Source organism: Pleurodeles waltl, chromosome 3_1 (genome assembly GCF_031143425.1).
Source record: "Pleurodeles waltl isolate 20211129_DDA chromosome 3_1, aPleWal1.hap1.20221129, whole genome shotgun sequence".
Classification (NCBI taxonomy): Eukaryota; Metazoa; Chordata; class Amphibia; order Caudata; family Salamandridae; genus Pleurodeles; species Pleurodeles waltl.
Window position 1 is genome coordinate 150,809,332 of NC_090440.1, and position 21,757 is coordinate 150,831,088.

General features: G+C 46.0%; 1 long non-coding RNA gene across 1 annotated transcript in view; it reads left to right on the forward strand.

Annotated features, from left to right (window-relative positions):
- Positions 1-20,955, forward strand: part of LOC138283168 (uncharacterized) — a 193,236-nt gene extending 172,281 nt beyond the window's left edge. Inside the window, exon 3 of the long non-coding RNA XR_011201102.1 lies at positions 20,842-20,955. This is a non-coding gene — a long non-coding RNA (uncharacterized lncRNA). The remainder of the gene's footprint in view (positions 1-20,841) is intronic.
- The last annotated feature ends 802 nt before the right edge of the window (positions 20,956-21,757 follow it).

Consider the following 21,757-nt stretch of genomic DNA (forward strand, 5'->3'; position numbering starts at 1 on the left):
CTGCTTTACTGTCAGGATACTTTTTGTGCAAAAACTAAACTATAATTGGGGGCTTTTGCAAGTACAAATAGGAAATAATGAGCAGAAATAAAGGTATTTCTCCTTGTTTTAGGCAGATGCGCCATTTTGGTACAAAACCATATATACAACTCCTTGTAAATATGAGTTTGAATTAAAATCCATGAGTGGATGCATGGGAATGCCCATACACTACACATGGAACGCCTTTCTATTGCAAGGTAGCACAATGCACTGCCTGGTGTTATTTTTTATTTTATTTTTTTACTAAGCAATGCAAATCAGCATTTGTCTTGCTTTGTAAATACCAAAATGGATTTTGCATTATGTCTCTGTTAAAAAAGTGACATAAACCCAATGTAAAATATTTGTAAATCTGGGCATTGAGCAGTAACTTAATCCGCCCACCATGTCCTTTAACACTACACTCACATTCTTAGCCACAGGCATTGTCTTAATTTTCCTCCAAGACCACCAACATTAGAGACACCCTTGCTACTATTCTGGCTGCCGCCATTTGCTGCTACCATTCACCTCCCATCTTACTCCACCATCCCATCGTACTTCCATCCTACTTCTCCCATGGAACTTTGCCTGATATCACTTTTTCACAACTCCCTCCTAACAGACTTTTACCCAAGGTGTTTCAAATGAGCTATGCTTTTACCTCTTTTAACAATAAACACTATTGGCCCTTCCTCCTCCTCTGTGTTCTCAGATCACTCCTCCCATTCTTTTCCAAGGATCAGGACTCGGCCAGAAGGGAACCAATCAGAGACAGACTCTGATGATATTCCACCAGTCCTCTCACTGTGAAGGCAGCCAATCAGCAGACATAGAAAGAGACGCACTAGTAGGACCTTGAAAGGGAGAACATGGGCTAAGGGAGGAAGAGAGAAAACAACAGCGCAACAGCACCTCATCGACTGAATTCCAACAGGTAAGTTAGTCTGGGTGCAACCCACAGTAAAATGGTGGAATCTTGTAAGAATTGAATATACTTGAGTGTACAATAATGTATGCTTTATGAATATAGTAATCTCAAGCAGTCTATGATTTACCCCACGCTGCAAATGGCGGGCCGTTGACAAACTCTTAGAGCCCCAGGAGACCCTTTTCCATTGCACAGGAGACAGCAGTGTGTATGGCAAAATGGCAACACCAGTTGGTATCACATCACTGACGGAGTCGTGAAGCATACAGATAGGAAATACAAAAAGAGAGGGAAAAAACACAAAAGTGTGGGAGCAAACAGAGGGACAAACTAAGGAGGATATGGAACCTTACAACACAAAATGTTGGGAAGCACAGACTGATTCCCGCTCCTTAAGGACACCTAGAAGACTATGCCCTATCCTCTGACCTAGGAAGCCGACTCTGATTGGCCTTAGGTTGCACTGCCAGTTTCTCCTTCTCGTTCCCATCCTCCACAGGTCTGTCCTCCACCTCTTCCATCCTCACCTAATGCTTTATTGCCCTTGTGTTAATGTCTTTTTATGGCCAAGTCTTTCCTTCTTTTTTCTAATCTTGGCCATCCCAACTGCATGTCTCCGGATAGTCTCCCACCCCGATCCCTGTGCAAAAATCTCTTCCTCTGACTGTAAGAGATCGTTTATGGGTGCAGGCCTTGTGAAACTTCCTGAACAGATGAGGGGCATGCACAAAAGATGCCAGCTTGCAAGATCTTTCTGAGGCGTCAGATCCTTTCCAGGCTACTAAATACGCTAATGACAGTTGTCTGCATTTGGACTCAAATAAGGCTTCTAATTCACATTCAGGGTGTCCTTCTCCCAGCATCAAAAGGAGAGGTTGTCATGATGTGATTTTATTGGCTTGCTTAACTCTGAGCACATGGAAAACTGGGTGTACCCCTCATGTATTATGCAACATGACTGACCTACCCTTTGTTCTGTCTAAAAAGGTCCCACAAAGCTTGGAAGACATTTTGGTTGTGCAGCTGTATCTGCGAAACTGTTTCTGTATCTAAATAACAAGACCTTGGGCCAGATGTAGGTAGAAAGCAAATTGCGAGTTGCAAATTGTGAGTCCTTCCGACTCGCAATTTGCTATGCAGAAAGGTGTCTCAGACACCTTCTGCGACTCGCTATGGGGTCGCAAAGACCCACCTCATTAATATTCATGAGGTGGGTCGCAGTTTGCGACCCCATAGCGAGTCTAGGCACTCACGGGGATGGTGGCCTGCTGGAGACAGCAGACCACCATGTCCGTGACTGCTTTTCAATAAAGCAGTTTTTTTTTCTATCTGCAGTCCGTTTTCCTTAAAGGAAAACGAGCTGCAAATAGAAAAAATGACCGAAACCTTTAGTTTCGTTTTTTTTTCAGAGTAGGCAGTGGTCCATTGCCTGCCTGCTCTGAAAAAATTATTTTGTGATCATTCACAAAGGGGAAGGGGTCCCATGGGGACCCCTTCCCATTTGCGAATGAGTTACCATCAAAGTGGATGGTAACTGCGAGTTGATTTGCGACCGCTTTCGCGGTCGCAAATCAACTTACATCACGGTGCGAGTCGCAAATAGGAAGGGAACACCCCTTCCTATTTGCGAGTCGGAAACACCTCGCAAAATGTGTTTCTGCATCGCGTGCGGGCATTAGCGCCTCGCAAACGGCGTTTTTCGCCGCTTGCGAGGCGCTAATGCCTTGCTACATCTGGCCCCTTATCTCCTATTCGATACCCTGGCCCGGGAGATCTATGTATATTTATATATATATTTGTAATCTTCTTTAACCGTTCTGAGGTTCCTAATGGCTGACTTCTGAGTCTGAAATTATTTAATAAGTGATTCTGGAACAGATGGTACTTCCACTATTCATAAAGAAGCATGTCAGACCTTAGAATGTAAACCGTAAGAGCAACAGAAAGGTGAAAATCCTACGACAGTATGTAAAGAATTAGGCCCATATTTATACTTTTTTAGCGCCGCATTTGCGGCATTTTTTGACGCAAAAGAGGTGCAAACTTACAAAATGTAATTGTATTTTGTAAGTTTGCGTCGTTTTTGCATAAAAAAATTACGCAAATGCTGCGCTAAAAAAACTATAAATATGGGCCTTAGTTTATGCGAACTCTGCTACCAAAGAAACCCAGTCCTTTTGAAGTTTCATGATGAAACAATGGAGACATTGTTCAAAAGATCAATTCAGTCTTTCAGCTGCCATCTGTTTATGGGTGATAGTTTACTCATTTAGTACTAATAATCCCTAATATATTCAATAGAGTGTTCTAAAATTTTTAGATAAATTGAGAATCTTTATTTGAAATGACTACTTCAGATTGTCTGTGAACACTGACTATTTCCTTCAAAAAATAACTTGTGAGTTCTGGTGCAGTGGGCAATCAAGAGAGTGAAATGACATGTGACAACTTGGAAAAATCATTGGGGTCCACCCACAGCACAATACAGTCTTGCAACTTGAGGAGATTCACCACAAAATCCATGGCTACCCATAACCATAGCAGCTTGGGTTTTGGGTAAAGGTCGTATCAAGCCCACCAGCTTCCTAAGATCATTCATAGCTTGTATACAGAAGACACATCTCAACACATATTCTTTATAGGAGTTCTACAATTTGTCCCACTAAAACTTCTTATTCCTGGATGGCCATTGTATGAAAAATCATGGCATTAATGAAGGATCTTTTTCTGTAATTCCTTATCAGAAATGAACAACTTGTTATCATGAAATAGCAGGCCATTATGCTCTTTTCTACACTCCACTTTTTAACACTGCAATGGACAGATTCACAACATAGAGTACTGTGTACCAAGCCCATGGCTGCACCCGCCAGTATGAGGAGATATGGTCCCCATAGAATTCCCATTCTGGACTCGGGGAGTAGGTTGGGATGGGTCAATAGCGGGCACTTCTTGGAAGGAAGTGAGTTGCACGTTATTGTGTAATTATTCTGTGTGGCATTGCATACAGTGCATGTTCTCTCAGAGTAATAGTTTATTCATATGGTGCTGGTGTAGTTCCACGTTGTCAGAGAGAACTAAGATGTACTGCAAATAAATTAATATGTCATTTTCTAAGATGCCTCTAAACACTGTGTTAATGAAGCGTTGGAAGGGAGCAGGCGTGTTAGATAACCCCAAAGGGATGACATGATACGTACTCAAAGTGGCCAAAGGGAGTGTTTAAAGCTGTCTCCACTCACCTTCTCTGATGTACAACCAGATCATGTACATCTCGTCTTTGCAGCATGGTCTAGTGCAAAACTAGATACAAGCAGGAGGGAGTATTGGTTCCAAATGTTAATTAAGCACTCTAGAGTCTATACAGAGGGGATAGTTACCTTCTGCATTAGGGATGAAACATATCCAGGCCTCTTCTAGGGACACTGACTGACAGAAAAAAAAAAAACCCTTCAATTAGATTGTTCTCCAAATATGCTCTTCTGATTGCACCTTCCTCTGGATTCATCAGATGTAGTCAGTCGTGGAGGTACTTGAGGATTCAAAAACAAGCACAATCACAGATTTTATGGATTGGCAATTCTTATGCTCCCTTTATCACTAAAAACATCTCAATTCCCTTTAGGCTTCAGGAAGTAGATCCTCTTCATGCACCCACCGACAGCCAGAAAGGTCTGTGTCTGGGCCTGTTATCCATTGCTTCGCCAGCAATGTTGCAAGCAATCCTCTTAAGATTTAAATATATTTTATTTTTTCCAGTTTATGTTTGGACTGTGGGTTCAAAGCCTTGATGTACCCAATGTGAAATATGAAAAATACATCCAAGTCTTTCATACTGTACCGCTAACGTACGACATAATTCCCTAGTACTCAGCAAACTAGCGTATAGCAAGCGTTTGCGAGGGGGGCATCCACAGTAATCCTTCTCCCACTGGCTAAGGTGCTTAATTTCACACCCAGCATCTTTTTCAACCTACTCAAAGACTCACCCACTGCTATGTTTTGTCAGAAATCGGGATGGCTCTCAGCTGAAAACAAGTCCCTCTACAAACTGTTGCAAAAAGAACAGATGATGGACAGAATGCTGAAGAATGCACACATTCACCCCCAGTCACAAAGATCTGGGTTTAACCCATCGTTTTTGTTGCTCACCACACCACCCCAGTTTGGGCCCAGCCATATGCAAATCAGTCTTGACCCTGTTTTTCATGGGAACAGTCCAGCCCGAAATGCCAAGTCATGTCCAAGCTAGGCTAGCCTGGCTGAAGAGGAGTGATAGCCCGAAACTGGTCCCAGGATGCTTGTTTCTGGTCCAGGGAGGACCTGGCCTGGTAGTTCGGGGGGCTGGACTGTTCTCTTGGGGAACAGGGTCAAGATTGATTTGCATATGGCTCGGTCCAAACGGGAATGGCATGGTGAGCAAAAAAACTGATGGATTAAACCCAGATCTGTGATTGGGGGTGAATGTTTGATTTGGTCTGCATTCCATCCATCAGCTGTTCTTCTCTCTACAAACTGTTGACAATTATGCTCAAAGTACTTCATTGTTCCCGCCCACAATACCTCCAGGACAGCATGGGCTTACGCACTTCCTCCGGGGATCTGCGTATCCCACACCAAAATGTACTGGTCACACCAAAACCACTGCGTGCTGCCTTCAGAATCAATTCTTTCTATCTGATAGCCCCCCTCCATTGGCCTGCCTTCTTTTAACCCTATCTGATTCATACTCAGCAGCTTGAAACCAGTCTAAAGAGACAGCTCATGAGATAAGGAATGAAGAATCCATAAAGATGCACATCACTTTCAAAATTTAAAAGCATCCACCTTGGGCTGTACCATGTAATGTTTCTATTTGTTTTTTTGTTTAGCTGATCAGGTTTTCTATGTAGAAGTGCTTCCCATACATTCACAAATTCATGTTCACTACCATAAATTTCGTTCTGCCCTTATGTATCTATTGCTGCTGGAAATATCAGCTCATCTGAAGTAAACCTGGATTGCTACTTCAGTTGCTGTGTTTTCACATATAAAGAGCTAGTTCATCAAGGGTGTCACTGGTAGTGTGGCGGGAGATGTTAGTGAGCCTGCTTATACCTTCGATGTCCTTCTTTGAAGTAAGTAGTGATGGTGATCAGTGAAGGTGGTCTGGCCAGGCTTGGAGATAATTGGGTCCAGGGTATAGCCTTTGCCTTACTTCAGCCTCTTACAAGGTTGATTGAGTTATTGTTCAGCTTCAAAGGGCATGAAGTTAGTCACCCTGCTGGATACTGAAATCTCAAGTGAAATGTTTGGTGGTAATGTGGTCAGTGCACTGTTTTGCCAACAAGATGTTGCCCCCACAGGGGGTGGTAAATGACATTTAAGGGGTGGCTGTAACACCAACTTCAAAGCCCTGCAAGGAAGAGAGCACTTTAGAATGAATATGTTTGCCAGTGTGCTTTTTTCTATGGATCACAGCTACACCTCTGCCAGCCTCCCTCCACAGCCAAGGTGGATGATGATGAAACAGTGAGGAAGGAGGGATTCTAGGCTTGTGTAGGCGACTGGCATGAGCAAGGGTTCTGCAAGAAACCATCCTGCAGCGACAAAATCCACATATATTTGTTTCTCTAGTACAAACAAAGAACCTTACATGAGGCACTGGATTTGAACACAGCCTCCACCTTCAGTAATGAAAGAGAGGTCTGGCCTTGGAGAATGAGAATGCAGACTCAGAAAGTGATGTAAGACCCTGTGGCATGCTCTGCCTCTGCCAAAAGGAGACTCTTCTGAGTCCCCCAGGCCAAAAATAGACCCTGAACCTCAGAAAACCCCGCTTGAGTTCAGAGGCCGTTTCTTGTGCCTGGTGCAGGCAGCATTAGTGGAAACATGCGACCAAGGCAAGGATGAAAGACACTCACAATCTTCTGGACGCAGATGGAAGGGAATGGAGGGGGGTCCATTCTAAGGACATTTATTATAAAAACTTTTCAAGTTATGCTACATCCATTATTTTGTCGTTTCTAAGAGCTGCGAATAACACGTGACCCTACTAATCAATTTATTGTTACTCAAATTGCTAGTCCAAGAAGGTTGAAAGGGTGAGCAGGCCTCGCTGGGATTCAAGCTTGTGACCTGCAGGCTGCAGCAGAAGCCAATAAGAAGCATTTAAGTCGCTGAGGCCCGTTGCAGAATATTATAGACCTCTTTCCTCATATTGTTAGGGATGCTAACCCCTCTGATCTCTATATCAGAGAGTGAGCTACGGGGGGTGGTCGGGGGGGGGAAGGGGGGGAGGGGGTTCCAGATGTATTCCTCCACGCTCGGAAGATGCACAAAGCGAGGTGCAATTCAAGATTGTCTGCTTGACAGATCCCTTGGTGATGAATATGGGTTTAGTGCCCTATTCAGGCTGGATTTTGATCTCAACATATGCGATTGTTAAAACGTAAATTGTATTTACTTACATTTGTGTTACTGTAGCCTTCGCCAGCATATTTTCTTGCTCAAGCTAAAATTGCCTGCTTTCTAGCTTCACTAACTGTCGCAAGGGGAGCTCCTGGTCATTTGAATCAGTAATAATTTACAGATTACGACTGTGTCTTTTGTCAATATGTCAATGAACTTTTTCAGACTTCGACTGGCATGTGAGCATATTTCTCTGGCATTCTAGGTGGAGGTTTAGAAGAAATGGACTTAGATTTCTTTAAAAGGCATAGCTCACCTGTTCAATAGCCCTCCAGTCCGCTGCACCTGTTTCATTGCTCCTGGAAGGGTAATCGGGCCTGCTGCAGACAGAATCAGAGGCTTGCAGATTGCACCCAGATCTATTAACTCACTGAGCTATTTCGCCCGTGTGTTTCAAATACGAAATTCTGGCTGGCGCTGTTATTGTGCGACTGTGCATAAGCAGTGGATTGATTCCCCCTCATATGGAGTTTTCCTGTCGTAACAGGATGAGTTCATTTGTTCCACTAGCGTTGCCATATTTACTGCCGGGCCTGTGACAGGCTGAAGGGAGAGGTAAACTCTGCCTGCATTCTGCATTCTGCAGGGCATGAAAATAGCCAGCCCAGAACTAGAACTGACTATTGGCTAAATACATCTGCTGAGACTCCGCACAAAGGGAAGGGACTTCTTCAGAGTTTACGTGCACAGATACTGTACAGAAGGCTGACGCAGGTTGAGTCCCCGCGATCAAGGACTCAGCGGTGACCCTACCCCAGGAGCTGTGCCCTTCTGTAGCAATGTAAGTCGACCTCAGCCCTGCCAAGCTTCCTGTCTCCATAAGTGATGTGCTGCTCTAGTCAAGGGTTTCTTCTTTTAATTCTGGGACTTTTAGTCGTGTTTATTCGATTATAAAACGGGACTACAACTCCCAGAATTCGAAGGTAAAACCTGGAAGGGTTTACCACACCAAGCATGGACCTAGGAAACTTGGCAGCTATGTAGGGTGACCAGACGTCCCGGATTTCCCCGGACAGTCCCGGTTTTTAGAGGACTGCCCCGGTGTCCCGACGCTTCTCTTAATTTTAAACAAATGTCCCGGTTTTTGGGACAAAGGTCAAATTATTACATAAATGTCCCGGTTTTTGTGACAAAGGTTAGATTATCTTGGGAAGCATAAATTCAAGGTATGCTCTCCTTTAACAGAGGCTTACAGAGTATGCAATAATTAAAGTATTTTATCTGTTACTATGAGAAAACACAGTCCCCTGTCTGCTCCCAGCAGAGAGGCGGAGTGGGGGGGGGGGGCAGAGAGAGGTGGGGGTGGGTTGGGGTTGCAGGGTGGGAGGCCAAGCCATAGCTAATTTTATATGCATAGTCTTGTAAATGGGTGTATATATATATATATATATATATATATATATATATATATATATATATATATATATATATATATATACACACACACACACATACACGTATATGCACACATTCACAAAGCTACGCAAAGAAAATGGGACAGGCCAGATATAAAAGTGAGTGTAGAGTTGTTAGTCCTTCTTTTATGTCTGACCTGTCCTGGTCTTTGCTCCTCAAAATCTGGTCACCCTACAGCTATGCCACCTGGTAACGGAGCTTAACCTCCCACCTGGGAAGGCATTCTGGAGGCGACTGACTGCAGCCTGCCGTCGTCCCCAAACCCCGACGAGTGAGGGGTGTGGCCTCAGCAGCAAACCTTTGCCTCAGTAATGCGACCTGAGTCCTCTGTAGACATGACCTGTCCCCTAAGAAGCAGAAGCTGGGCCACCCGCAGTGCGGACTATAGCCCAGCACTATGACATGTCCAACATGAGTGAATTACTCTAAAATGTATATTAACTCGATCCCTGTGGACAGGGCACATTAATTAGAGCATTGCACATGCATACTACACAGCAGAAATAGATATCACCCCCATGCTTACAACAGGCCAAAACTCTAATCACGTCAAAAACATAACATGCAATAGTACAGTACACATTAGACTGAACATTACACACACATTCAACACAGCACAGTTATGCTATTAATTTGAGAACTCCTGTGCTAATAAAAGCACTGACCACCAAGAAACACTAGACATTGTCCTGTAGGAGACATCCAGCAAGTGCTTAATTTGTGCTTGTTGTTTCCGGTGCTGAGCACCAACACTTATTTTTGTGGGCCGGGGATTATTCCACTGCCTCGAGCATTTGCTGCGAGCAAAAGACACATATGGGACAGACGAAGGATGGGAAAAACAAAAAAGCGTCACAAAGGGAGAAAGTAGAAAGCTGCTACAGTGAGCTGAAGGGTCAGGGAGTGGCTTTATATGGATTGTAGAGGCACGAGGTGGCTTCAGGATTACGCTGCCTCAGTATTCCGTGCTCGCACATTTAATTGCAGCAGCCGCGTGTTTAAGAGGTGGGCTTTGGGCACCGGCACTTTTTTATTTACAAATTAAGCACTGCATCCAGCACAGTCCAATAGACAATGAACAGAGAACGGCACAACAACAGAACTCAGATGGCTCTCATCCGTCTATATTTATCACACAATGGTCATGTGAATGATCAAGTTATGTGAGTGTTCAATATCATGCTTAAAAATGGAAGCCTCAGCAGGCAGTTTTTCTTGACATTGGTTTTGTAACTATTGGAAGTTCACCTATCACAGCCAGGGTACGAAATAGCTCTATAAAGCACGATTTTCAAAGACTGCTGAGGTTATTAACCTTGTCCTTGTGCAGATGCTTTTGTATGCTGTTTGCTGTCACTGTGTCTTACAAGTTCCCACTTGCACCTACCCCTTAGTATACTAAAACTATTAATTAGTATCAGTAGCGACTGCTACTTTTTGAAGGTGGTATCCACTACTGCCCCTTCAAAAAATAAAACAACCCCCCTCCAAAACCCCAAAGTAAACCACCCCTCCTGCCAAAAGCCCAAAATAGAATACCTCCTCCCTCCTAAAGCCCAAATAAAAACATACCACTAATTACGAAAGAAAACACAATCACTACAATTATATGCATTACACACTTACATGCATTATACATTTGAAATAAAATAAAATAAAACTGCACTTACCCACTGGCTGCGCGTTCTCCTTGTGTTCTTCTGCTGTCTTTGCTGTAGAGGGAGGACTCCCCTAATCAATCCATACACCGCACTCATGCTGTTAACCAGCACGAGAGAGGTGCCTGGAATGGATGGAGCGGGCTGGTGTCATGGTCCCAGCAGTGAGCAGGGGTAGTCATGCCTTATTCCCTCCCTTACGAGTGATATCAGAGATGTTGTTATTTTCCTTTCATCACAGTACCAGTTTGAATCATATTATGCTTTTGAAACCTTGTGTAACTTGGCAACTCAGTTATTAACATAATGGTAATGTTTAAAGCAGATTTAGACCAATGCTTGTTGTCAAGGTAACTTCTGAATTCCTGGGCCTCACCCAGGAAGAGAGAAAGAGAGAAAGATTGGTATTGCAATGTTCTCTACAAAAACTGACCTGAAAGTGTGACACCAGCAAACATTTTCATGCACAGCAATACAGAGTCCGTTCTAGTCTACTGGTAAAGCTCTGGGACTGTTATTCAGTGGGTTGAAAGTTCAAATCCTGCTAGTTCATGGCAGTTTGTTGTTTAATTACACATGTTTTGAATGTAAAACATGCCTAGTGATGGAACAATTACATCTTTTGCCAATCAGAATCTGTGTCTTGACTGCCATCATTATATCTGGACACTATAAAGAAAGGAGTAACCTGTGGCCTACTGGTTAAGGTCTCAGACTGTCATATCGAAGGTTGTGAGTTTGAGTTTAGGTGTGTCTGTGGTCATTTCCCAACTTGAAATTGTTAGTTGTCAACTTCAAATATTTAATGTACATATAAAAAGCTCAACACACTCTTCTTACTGGACAAAAGCATTTTTTCTTTTCCAATTGTCTGAAAATATCTCATGCTATGTATACATTCAACAAAGCCGAAAAACTCTGTATCTCTCTCCCTCTCATTCTCTATCCTACTCTCTCACTTTCTCTTTTTTAATCTTTCTTCCACTCACACACTCACTCAGACCCTTACGCATCCACTCAGCCTCACTCACACACTCATGCACCCACTCAGACACACTCAGACCCTCATGCACCCACTGATAGCCCCACTCAGTCCCTCACACACACAGTCACAGACCCACTCACTCAGGCACCCACTCACACTCTCACTCACCCACTCACAGACCCACTGAAACCCTCAGCACCCACTCACAGACCCTACGACACTGCTGCACCCATTCTGACACCCAGACACTCTCACAGCCGCTTTCACATCCAGATAACCCTCTCAAACCTATTCTCACACCCAAAGAGACAGACCTCAGCCAAATTCCGCCGCAAATAGCCAAAGGCCATGCGCAGCCTGGGGTTGGGTGGTTATAGGGTATTGGCTGCAGGGCCTGGCCGCAGGCTGCATACGTTGGATTAACGTATAGTAATAAAAAATACTTTACGTTAAAAAAACATAGAAACTCACAAAAAAGCAAAGGTTACAGGGATGTTATAGTTAGGAAATAGAATTTTAAAAAAACATGGAAATTCATTAAAAAAACAAAGGTTACAGGGACGTTATAGTTAGTCTCGAACTTTAAACGTACAAAACCATAGAAATTTGCCTGTTATAGTTAAAGTTATGGCAAGTAACTATAACTCATGCCCTAAGGTAACTATAACTCGCGCCCTCATCATGCACTGCTAATTAGCCCACAAATTATGGCACTCATGAAATTTTTGAGTATCATTGATATTATCAATGTATTGTTTGCAGTAAACGTTTTGAAGAAAAAACTGTGCATGGTGCATGGTGGGGGGCGCGAGATATAGTTACTTTAGGGCACAAGTTATACTTACGTGAGATAACTATAACAGGTGAATTTCTATGGTTTGTAAGTTTAAAATGTGAGCCTAACTATAACGACCTTTGTTTTTTAAGTTTAAGTTAAGAAACTGTAATTGCATTTAATCTGCATAAGACATCCTTTCTTTAAGACATAGGGGGTCATTTTGACCTCGGCTGTCTTTTTACAAGACCGCCGAGGGACCGCCATGCTAAAGTCCGCCAGTGGTGGCGGTTTTCCGCTCGGCGCATTATGACTGCTGGTAGCCCTCCGTCCTTTTTCAGACGGAGAGCCGGGCGGCGGGGAAGTGGAGGTTGCTCCACCTCCACCACCACGTCAACAGAACACTGCCCACCGAATCACGTCCTGTGATTCGGCGTGGCAGTGTTCTGTTGACGGTGTGGTGGCGGCGGAGCAGCCCCCATGGATCCCGTCCCCTCCCGGAGGATCAACGGACCAGGTAAGTTGATCGTCCATTAGGGGAGGGAGGTGGAGGGGTGTTGTGTGTTGTGTGCATGCATGGGGGTGTGCGTGTATGTATGTAGAGGGGGTGTGTGAGTGCGTGTATGCATGCGGGGTGTTGTGTGTTTGGCAATGAGTGCGTGTCTGTCTGTATGTATGTCTGTATGGATGTGTGCATGTATGTCTGAATGAGGGTGTGCGTGTATGACTGTGTGTGTGGCAGTTGGCATGTATGTTGGTGTGTGTGCGTGTATATGTGTTGGTGGTGCCTGAGTGCGTGTTGGCTGTGTATGTGTAAGGTAATGTCGGGGGTAGTGGTGGGGAGGGGGGTCCTGCCACGTTTGGGGGGTAGTGGGGGGTGTAGGGGAAGGACTCGGGGTGGGGGGTGGGGGAGACCCCTAGCAGTGCCAGGGAAGGAATTCCCTGGAACTGATAGTGCTTACCGCCATGGATTTCATGGCGGTTCCAAACCCCATGAAATCCATGGCGGTCAGCCGGGTCATAATACCGCCGGCGGTATTGTGACGACCGCCGGGCTGGAGACCCAGGTCTCCAGCCCAGCGGTCGTCTCCGCCCTGGCGGGCGGAACGGAGAAGTGGCGGATGACCATGGCGGTAACCGCCATTGTCATAATTTCAAAATTTTTACCGCCAGCCTGTTGGCGGTAAGACCGCCGCTTCTCCGCCGACCGCCAGGGTCGTAATGACCCCCATAGTCTACAAACTGCATAGTAGTATTATGATTAAATCAGGCCTCTGCCATGTTGAAGACACTGCAAGAGATCGGTAGGATATGAACATGAGGTTGAGTGTGTGTCCTACGGTGTGAGTAGTGTTGGTGACAAGTTATTTGAGGCTGATGTTGTTCATGCTTTCCATGAGGTCGGTTGTGTTGGTGTCATTGGGGTTGTCGAGGTGGAAGTTAAGATCCCCTAGGATGTAGTGCTCAGAGTCGATGGCGATGAGGTCAGGAAGGGTGGTGCAGAAGCTGGGGTGTGGTCCTGGTGGTCTGTAGGCGAGGGTGCCGCTGATGTTGCTTTTTCCATCTGTGTGAGGTTAGAAGTTGAGATGCTACATTATTGGGATCGAGTTGTCTGAGGACGTCGTACAGTCGATGGTGTCCTGGTAGATGATGGCAATTCCACCTTCGTGTTTGTTGGTTTGGTCCCAGTGTGTTATCTTGTAGCCTTTGTGGGGTAGCGATGGCGATGTCTGGCGGGGAGGCAGGGTTCAGCCAGGCCTTTGTGAGGAATAAGATCTCTGGGGTGAGAGATGTAGTTGTGCCCCAGATCTGCGTGGTGTTTGCCGAGTGATCGTGAATTGAGTAGAATGCACTGGAGATGTGCCGTGGCAGTCTCGTTTGACATGTTGGGTGAAGTCATATGCAGTTGTATTTGTGGTGTCTGTGGTGCAGCAGCAGCCGCCGAAAATCTCGAGGGGAGGAGGGAGGAGAGGGACAGGGAGGGGAGACTGGGGGATATATAAATACAAATATAATAAAAAAAACTTACTTTTAATTAAATATCATTTTATCTTTCATCTCCTGGCTTAGTCAGGGGGGCTATGCTCCTTTGCCATTGCGAAGGAGCCGCCCCTGCTCTGGCGTTGTTGGTTACTTCAGTGTTGCAGGTGAAGCAGCAGTTTTGGCAGGAGAATGGTCCTCTGGTGGTGCATGGCGATGTTCAGCAGCAGTTGCTGTTGATGTGCCCCGGATCCAGGGCTCAGAGGTCTGTGGCCGTGTAGCTGCGCGGGGTGGAAGAAACAGGGTTTCTGGTGCTGGGTGTGGTCTAGGCGTGAACGGGTGCAGAAGGGCTTGCCTTTGGCATGCCTGCTATGTGTCTGTGCTGTGGCCTCCATAAGTAGTCCTGGGTGGTGGAAGGGGTTGGCAGGAGGCAGGAGGGAAACAGAGGATAAAAAGGCGGGAGCAGTGTCAAAACAGTGCCACCAAACAACAGAAAAAGCAGAATAACCAGGAGGCAAACAATATGGTGAAAAAATGCAAATAGTACAATAAAATAGCAGTAAAATCATAAAAGAAAAGTTACAATGCAAAAGGAGGACTTAGGCATAGCCAGAGGATACCACAAGTGATCTGCAGCAGCCAGGGAGCGGCACGCTGATCATGAGCTAGTGTTGAAACCATGCAGATGCTTTCTGTGGAAAGAGAATTTAATTAAAATGAAACATGTGAACATGCTTATGGAAATAATCAAGATAATTTTGAATAACAGCAAATAGGCGGGACTGCCATGGGGAATTCTGTTGCCCCAAGTTGCACAAACCTGACTATGGGATGGTGGGAGAGAGAACTTGCAGTGTTGTTTTCAATAATGCCATTTCAGGTATCACAGTCATGTTGTCAGTGTTATCATAGAACATGCCATGAATGACGTGATAGTGATATGGGGGTACTTATTTTTGTCACAGGAAGTAAGGCAATCAAATTCATTTTTTACATGATGGAATTTCTTATGCCTTTTTACAGAACATCCATTGGCAGGAAGCATACCAAATGCTTACCCTGGATGTTACTTCAATCAATCAAACAAACAATCAACCAATTATACAAAGGCTTATGAAGAGCAGCGCATTACCAGTCAAATGTGGGGTAATTAGCAGTGCGTGGTGAGGGCATGAGCTATACTTACCTTGGGGCACTTAACAAAACTATAACTGGTGAATTTCACTGTTCCTTTAAAACAGTATGTTTTAACTGCCATTCACCTAACTATAACATCCCATTAACCTTTTGTCTTTTTCAGTGAATTTCCAAGGTTTATTTTAATGGAAAGTAAGATAATAATACTATACCTATCTATAATGTCAGTTCGTTTTTTCCCTGAATTTCTAGGATTTTTTGATGCAATGCCAACCTCGCACCCTGCACGGATGAGGTTGGTATTACATTAGGCCCTGCATCCAACACCTCGCGGACTTGTCTAACCAGCAGGCAGCCAACCCCACGAAGCACACAGCCCTCATCCATGCACAGTGTGGGGTTGGACACAGGGCCTCGCCACAGCCAACCACAAAGGGGCTCTGCACTCCAGCTGAAGTGCATAGAGCTCCGGCCAGCAGTGCTTTCCTGTTAAACTGTCCAAGGGTCATGGATTAAACAACACAGGAGAGTTACTGTTTTTCTAATATTGCAGCCCCACAAAATTAAAAAAGTGCTTGGTGGTGCCTCAACCCCTTCTAGGTGCACCACCAAGGTGTAAAAGCTATGTTTAAAAAGTCCATGCAGGACAATACTGAGCACTCTTTGCAGGAAGCAGTGAATAATAAATGAGTGGCTCCTGAACCTTTACAGGTCACGTGGACCCCTTCCCCCAGGGCCATGATATTTGTTTAAGGAGAGGGAAAGCATGCTGCAGTTTCTGTTTCCCTGAAGAAATAGCGAGCGCAGGGAAAAAAATGTGTGTTGTCACCCAGCGGAAGCATTTTTGCAGCTCCTGCTGGATGGGATTGCACATTTTTATCCCTCCATGCGCACCTGCGAGCAGGCAAACTGTGTCCCAAGTATGGGCTTCCCAGACACATCACTAGAGGCTGCCCTGGGGCATGGGGTCCTTGAGGTCTTTTGAGGCTCGGAGAGGGGAGCTGTGTGCCCGTTTCCCGTTTTTAAATAGCGGCCCCCAGGGATGGGTCCCAAGGGCTTTATCCGGCTCGGGGGGCTGTGCTCCCACTCCCTTTTTAAATAATATATATATTTCCAGAACAACACGTACCACTGACTCGTGCCCCCTGCTCACAAGGGTGTTGCATTATATCGGGAGCAGACCTGAGAATTCACTTCACCAAAATTGCTTCTTAACCACAAAGATACACGCACTCAGGGTTCTGCAGGATCTTGCAAAGTTTCATTTTTACCAACACATGCAACACGTTTTGGCTGAAAGGCCTTGCTCAAACTAGCATGTTCATAACAAGCCACCATTTCAAATATGTACTCAGTGATAGAGACAAACAAAGGACTGGGACAGATCAGTGGTCGATATGGAAGCCACATTAACTTTGCACATATTAGAAAAGGCAAAAGCATAGGAAAATACTGCCATCACATCGAAATATTCTTGTCTTTGCCCGCGACTCTTACCTGATTGCATTCATATTGAGTGTAATCTAAATTATGCCATGTCATGAGTGATGTCATATGTGAGTTCACAGGCAGTGTATAGCAGGGGCACAAGTTATAGTTAGCAGTGCTAACTATAATCAGTGAATTTCTTTGGTTTTCAAAATGTTAATGTTATTACCAGCGGTGGCCACCGCAAATCTCAAGAGGGAGGAAGGGGCGGAGACGAGAGAAATAAATAATTTTTTAAAAAGTACCTGTACCCGATGCTGGCGCCCGGCACCCTTGTCTCTTCTTTTCTGGTGTCACAGCATTCAGCACAGGCACCCTGCAATACTGGAGTTGCTCTCATACTAAACCTAGCATGAGAGCAGCACCAGGATTGGTCTGAGCGACTTGGTCTGCCGTTCAGACAATGCACTGGAGCCTGTGCAGTTTCGCCAACCCGATTGTGTAACACAGCCAGGCTGGAGAAACCTAAGTGAGCATTAGTGTTTGGCCAGCCTGAGTCAGCCAGCCAAACAAACATGCACACTTAGTGCACAGGCTTCACTCCCCACTGCCCCCTCCTGTGGCCCAGCCCTACCCCTTCCTGCACATGCTGCTAGCTGAGCCTGCAGCTGTAAAATAAAACGATAATGTAATATCGTTTTATTTTACACCTGCTGGCTCTTAGCCAGGGGGGCGCCGCTCCTCTATCACTGCGGAGGAGCCGCCCCTGGGTATCACTGACATATTCACCTAACTATAATCCTTTTATCATATCTTACTATAATGTTACTTTAACCTGTGTTTTTTTCAGTGAATTTCTAGGATTTTTTAATGTAAAGTAATACTTAACTACCATATGTAAATGCAACCACCCCACCGCTCATGGCCTTCCGCCGTGCACAGTGAGGAGTTGGCTGCAGCCAGGCCTTGCAGCTAACATCCCCCACATACAGCCAAACCCACGCTGCGCACGGCCTTTGGCACACCATCCCCTGTGGGCCTGGTACGTTGTATAGAGGGAGGTGGTACACGGTCTCCTTCCATGGGCTGATTTTGGCCCTGGGGACCCCATGCCCTGGGGTCTGCATAGAGAAATGTGGGTGCCCTGGTGCCCATCCAGCGCACCCACCAGTGTGTCGTTGGGGACTGTGGCGTATCCCAAAGGCCCCTACCTATGGCCCTAGCTGGCTCCCCACATACAGTGGGAGCCAGTATTGCTTCCGCCCACAAGGAGCAGCTCCTCATGCTGCTCCCTGCAGACAGGAGCAATATTTTTATCTGTTTCCAGAAACAAATATAAAGTCCGCTCCCAGCGGGCAGGAGCATTTTTGAAGCTCCCGCCAGCTGGGAGCAGGCGTGGTGTTTCCTCTGGCTTGGCGGGAGATTTGAAAATGCTCCCACCAAGCCACATCAAACACAGGTTTCCTTTCCCACGCCGCTGCGGGTAGGAAACCACTATGTCACAGGAGTGGGTTCGCCAGGACATAGCATCTGAGCCGGCCCCAGCGGATGTGGTCTCCGCGGCCATTAATGGCTCAGGGGGGCACCCGGCCCCCCTAACCTCAAGTAATCGTCTGGGAGTGGGCTCCATGCATAAACATGTATTCTTTTGATTTTTAAGCCTATTATGTAATCCCATGTTTCTGATAACAAAACAATTTGATCTTTGACAGTGTGGTACAAATAACCAGAATCTCCCTGCTTAACATTTGCCACAACCTATAACTGTATGCTATTTATTCAAAGAAAACATCAAATCGATACCATAGATAGGCAACAGAAATAAATAATTTATACCCAAGGTTTTGGGGCCTTGTTGCTGTTTAAAAATAACACGCTTGGTCTTTACAATGCAAAATATACTATGGCCAGAGATCTGTAGAAGAAAACTACCCCCGTGAGCAGGGTTCAATATCACTCTGAAAATCCGAGCTTTCCCCCTCCCAAGAGGCTCGTGTGAATGAAGAACAGAGCGGTGCTAAGTTCATTCCACATGTGCTGAGTTAGTTCAATGCGTCCATGTCTGCAGCTTCGGCCGGGTATCCGTTTACAAGCGGTCTGCACTCTCCCTGCACAGCAAGGCATTCTACAGGGCTCCCTCTGGAGCACGTGGTGGAGGCCTGAAAGAGATCCAAGCCGAGGGGCTACGGGGCGTCCATCTCAAAGCCAGGCAGGTCAGGAGAATCTCTGGTGCATGCTTGTTTTAGCTCTGATCCGGCTTCCGTGTCATGTAGGTGCCAAGTTCCAATACGTCATTTCTGATGCCTTCCGCCACCCTTGGCTTTCATAGGTAACCACACTTCGAATTCTGTACCACAAAAGCCCACACCTATTATGGGAAAGGTAAAATGGCCAATTGATGCCTCTAAAAGGCAAGCAGTGTCACAGTCAGTTATATGTTGGGTGGGAGTCCCTGACAGGCGGCTAAGGCTGTGGGAAGAGTGATTTCTTTACTGAGTAGGTGCCTCTGAAGAACCACAAATGGCGGAATTACCACGCATGCCTTTGCAACGAATTTCATTATAAAAGCATGCGTAGTAAAGGTATATCTGGTAACGTTAAGCGTCGCTCTGTGATACAACCCTCCGTGGATCCTCCGCCCTCTCCCTCAACCCTAAAACCTACCCTGTTCTAAAAACGACCCCATCCTGTCCTAAAAACTACCCCAACCCCTGCCCTAAACCCTAAAACCTACCCTGCCCTGTCCTCAAAACTATCTGACCCCCTGCCCTAAACCCTAAAAGTTACCCTGCCCTATCCTAAAACCTACCTCACCCTGTCCTAAAAACTACCCTGGCCTCCCTACCCCTGCCCTAAACCCTAAAACCTACCCTGTCCTAAAAACTACTGCACCCTGTCCTAAAGACTACACTGACCCCCCACCCTAAACCCTAAAACATACCCTGTCCTAAAAACGACCCTGTCCCCCTGCCCCACCCTAAACCCTAAAACCTACCCTGCCCTAAAAACGACCCTACTCTGCACTAAATAATACACCGACCCCCTGCCCTAAACCCTAAAACCTACCCTGCCCTGTCTTAAAAACTACCCCACCGTAAACCCTAAAACCTACCCTGCCCTGTCCTAACATCTATGCCGCCCTGTCCTAAAAACTACCCCGACCCCATCCCCACCCTAAAACCTATCCTGTCCTAAAAACTACCCCACCCTGTCCTAAAAACAACCCTGACCCCACCGCCCTGAACTCTAAAACCTACCCCGCCCTGTCGTTAAAATTCGACTTCCATGCATGTCAAGAACACTTGTTTTTGAAAACAGGATTATAATAAATAAATAAGAAATAACGCTGAGCCCACTTGGCCTTCAGGAGTGCCATATTGGAGATTGTAGTATTGCCGAAAAAAATCTCTGCCACTCAGACGAGGTGCAGGAGGGCCGGACTGGGAACCCAAACCAGCCAGCCCTGTCAAATGTAAGTCTAGCCCCCATAGGGTGCATAGCGAGCGAGTCACCACTACAGTGGGTTTTGGGGGTTCTCCATCTCTAAGAAAATGTGGGGAAAATGTCAGAAACGGTGCAATATACAACACATTTTTCATTTTAAATTCAATTGTATTCTTTTTTATAGAATAGTAAATGGTGACCTTACAGTGCACCAGGATATGGCAATCTTTATTGGGGTTCTTCAATGATTCCCTCATCACCACCCTTTAGCAGTGCATCTTATCTCTCAATGGCCCCTCTCTCACATGTATTTCATTTGTTTTATAGCGCCTTTCTTACCAGCTAGGGTGCTGGAGCACTTTACATCACACACATACAGACAGTGAATCCATTATGTGTGTAAATCAGTGTATAGAAAATGTTGACAAAGGGTATTACAAGGTGTGAGTGTAATGGGTTCTTTGCCTCCAGGCGGAAGAGATATTGGAATAACTCTATAGGCTCAGGATTGACTGGATAAGTGGTTTATTTATACGTAATTAAAGTTTTCTTTTTGAGTCTTATGTTTCAGGTTGGTTTCTTATTGTATTCATCCGGGTTCTTTTCTCTCTGGCAGGATTCTGGGTCGAGGTTCCGGTGTAGCCCGTTCCCGGATAGAAGGAGGTCCGGTCTTTTCCCTTGTGGCAGCAGCCCAGGTTTCCCCAAAACAAAAGAAGAACGGGACAACAGGTAAGTGTAGAGGTAAGGCAGGGGTCGTAATAGGGTTAATAGGTTGGTGGGAGGGAAGGGAGGTGTAGGGTTGTGGTGGGGTAGCTTCTTTCAGCAGTGAGTGTCACCTTTCCGTGAACGTTCTGGTTTATTTTCCCTCTTTGGGTTTTTATCTCCTTTCCTAAGAGGGATTCCCCTCACAGTGAGGTTAGGGGTAGGGTCAGTAGATTTCCCCTTCTTTATAGGACCTCCCTGCCTTGCTCCCCGTATTCCCCTCCCTCGGTTTCCTTCCCCTTAGCCAAGCCGGCCCGAAACCCCTGGTTAGGTACGAACGTACCTGTGGGTGCCACACCCCTCCTGGGACGTGGCTGGCCCCTTCGTAGTATCCTGACTTCTCCCCGGTAGTGGCGGGAGGCGCTCCGAGGCCTCCTTTCTTCTCGGCGTCGTTCTGGTCGCGTCGCGTTCCTCCCCGACTTTCTCCTCTCTCTCCTCCTCGGTCCGCGTCTGCTGGGTTCCTTCCTGCTCCCTGGGACGGCGTTCTTCTCGTCCGTCCTCTCTTTCATTGTCCGATGAGACACCTTCTGCGTCTGACGTCACCCCTTCTGGACTCTACTGAGTGCCCCGGGGGTATGTTGGTACGGGCTCTGTCGGCGCGCGTGTATCCGCGGCGATAGATGCCCGGTTACACATCCCCTCCCCAGAATGGGGCTGTTCGAGTCCCAGAGGGCCCGGGAACCGGAACAAATAGTCAGCTGACCCATAAGATCACCAGGGAGGTGGCAAACCTGGAAGGAAAAAGGTTGAAGCTCCATAAACCATCTCAG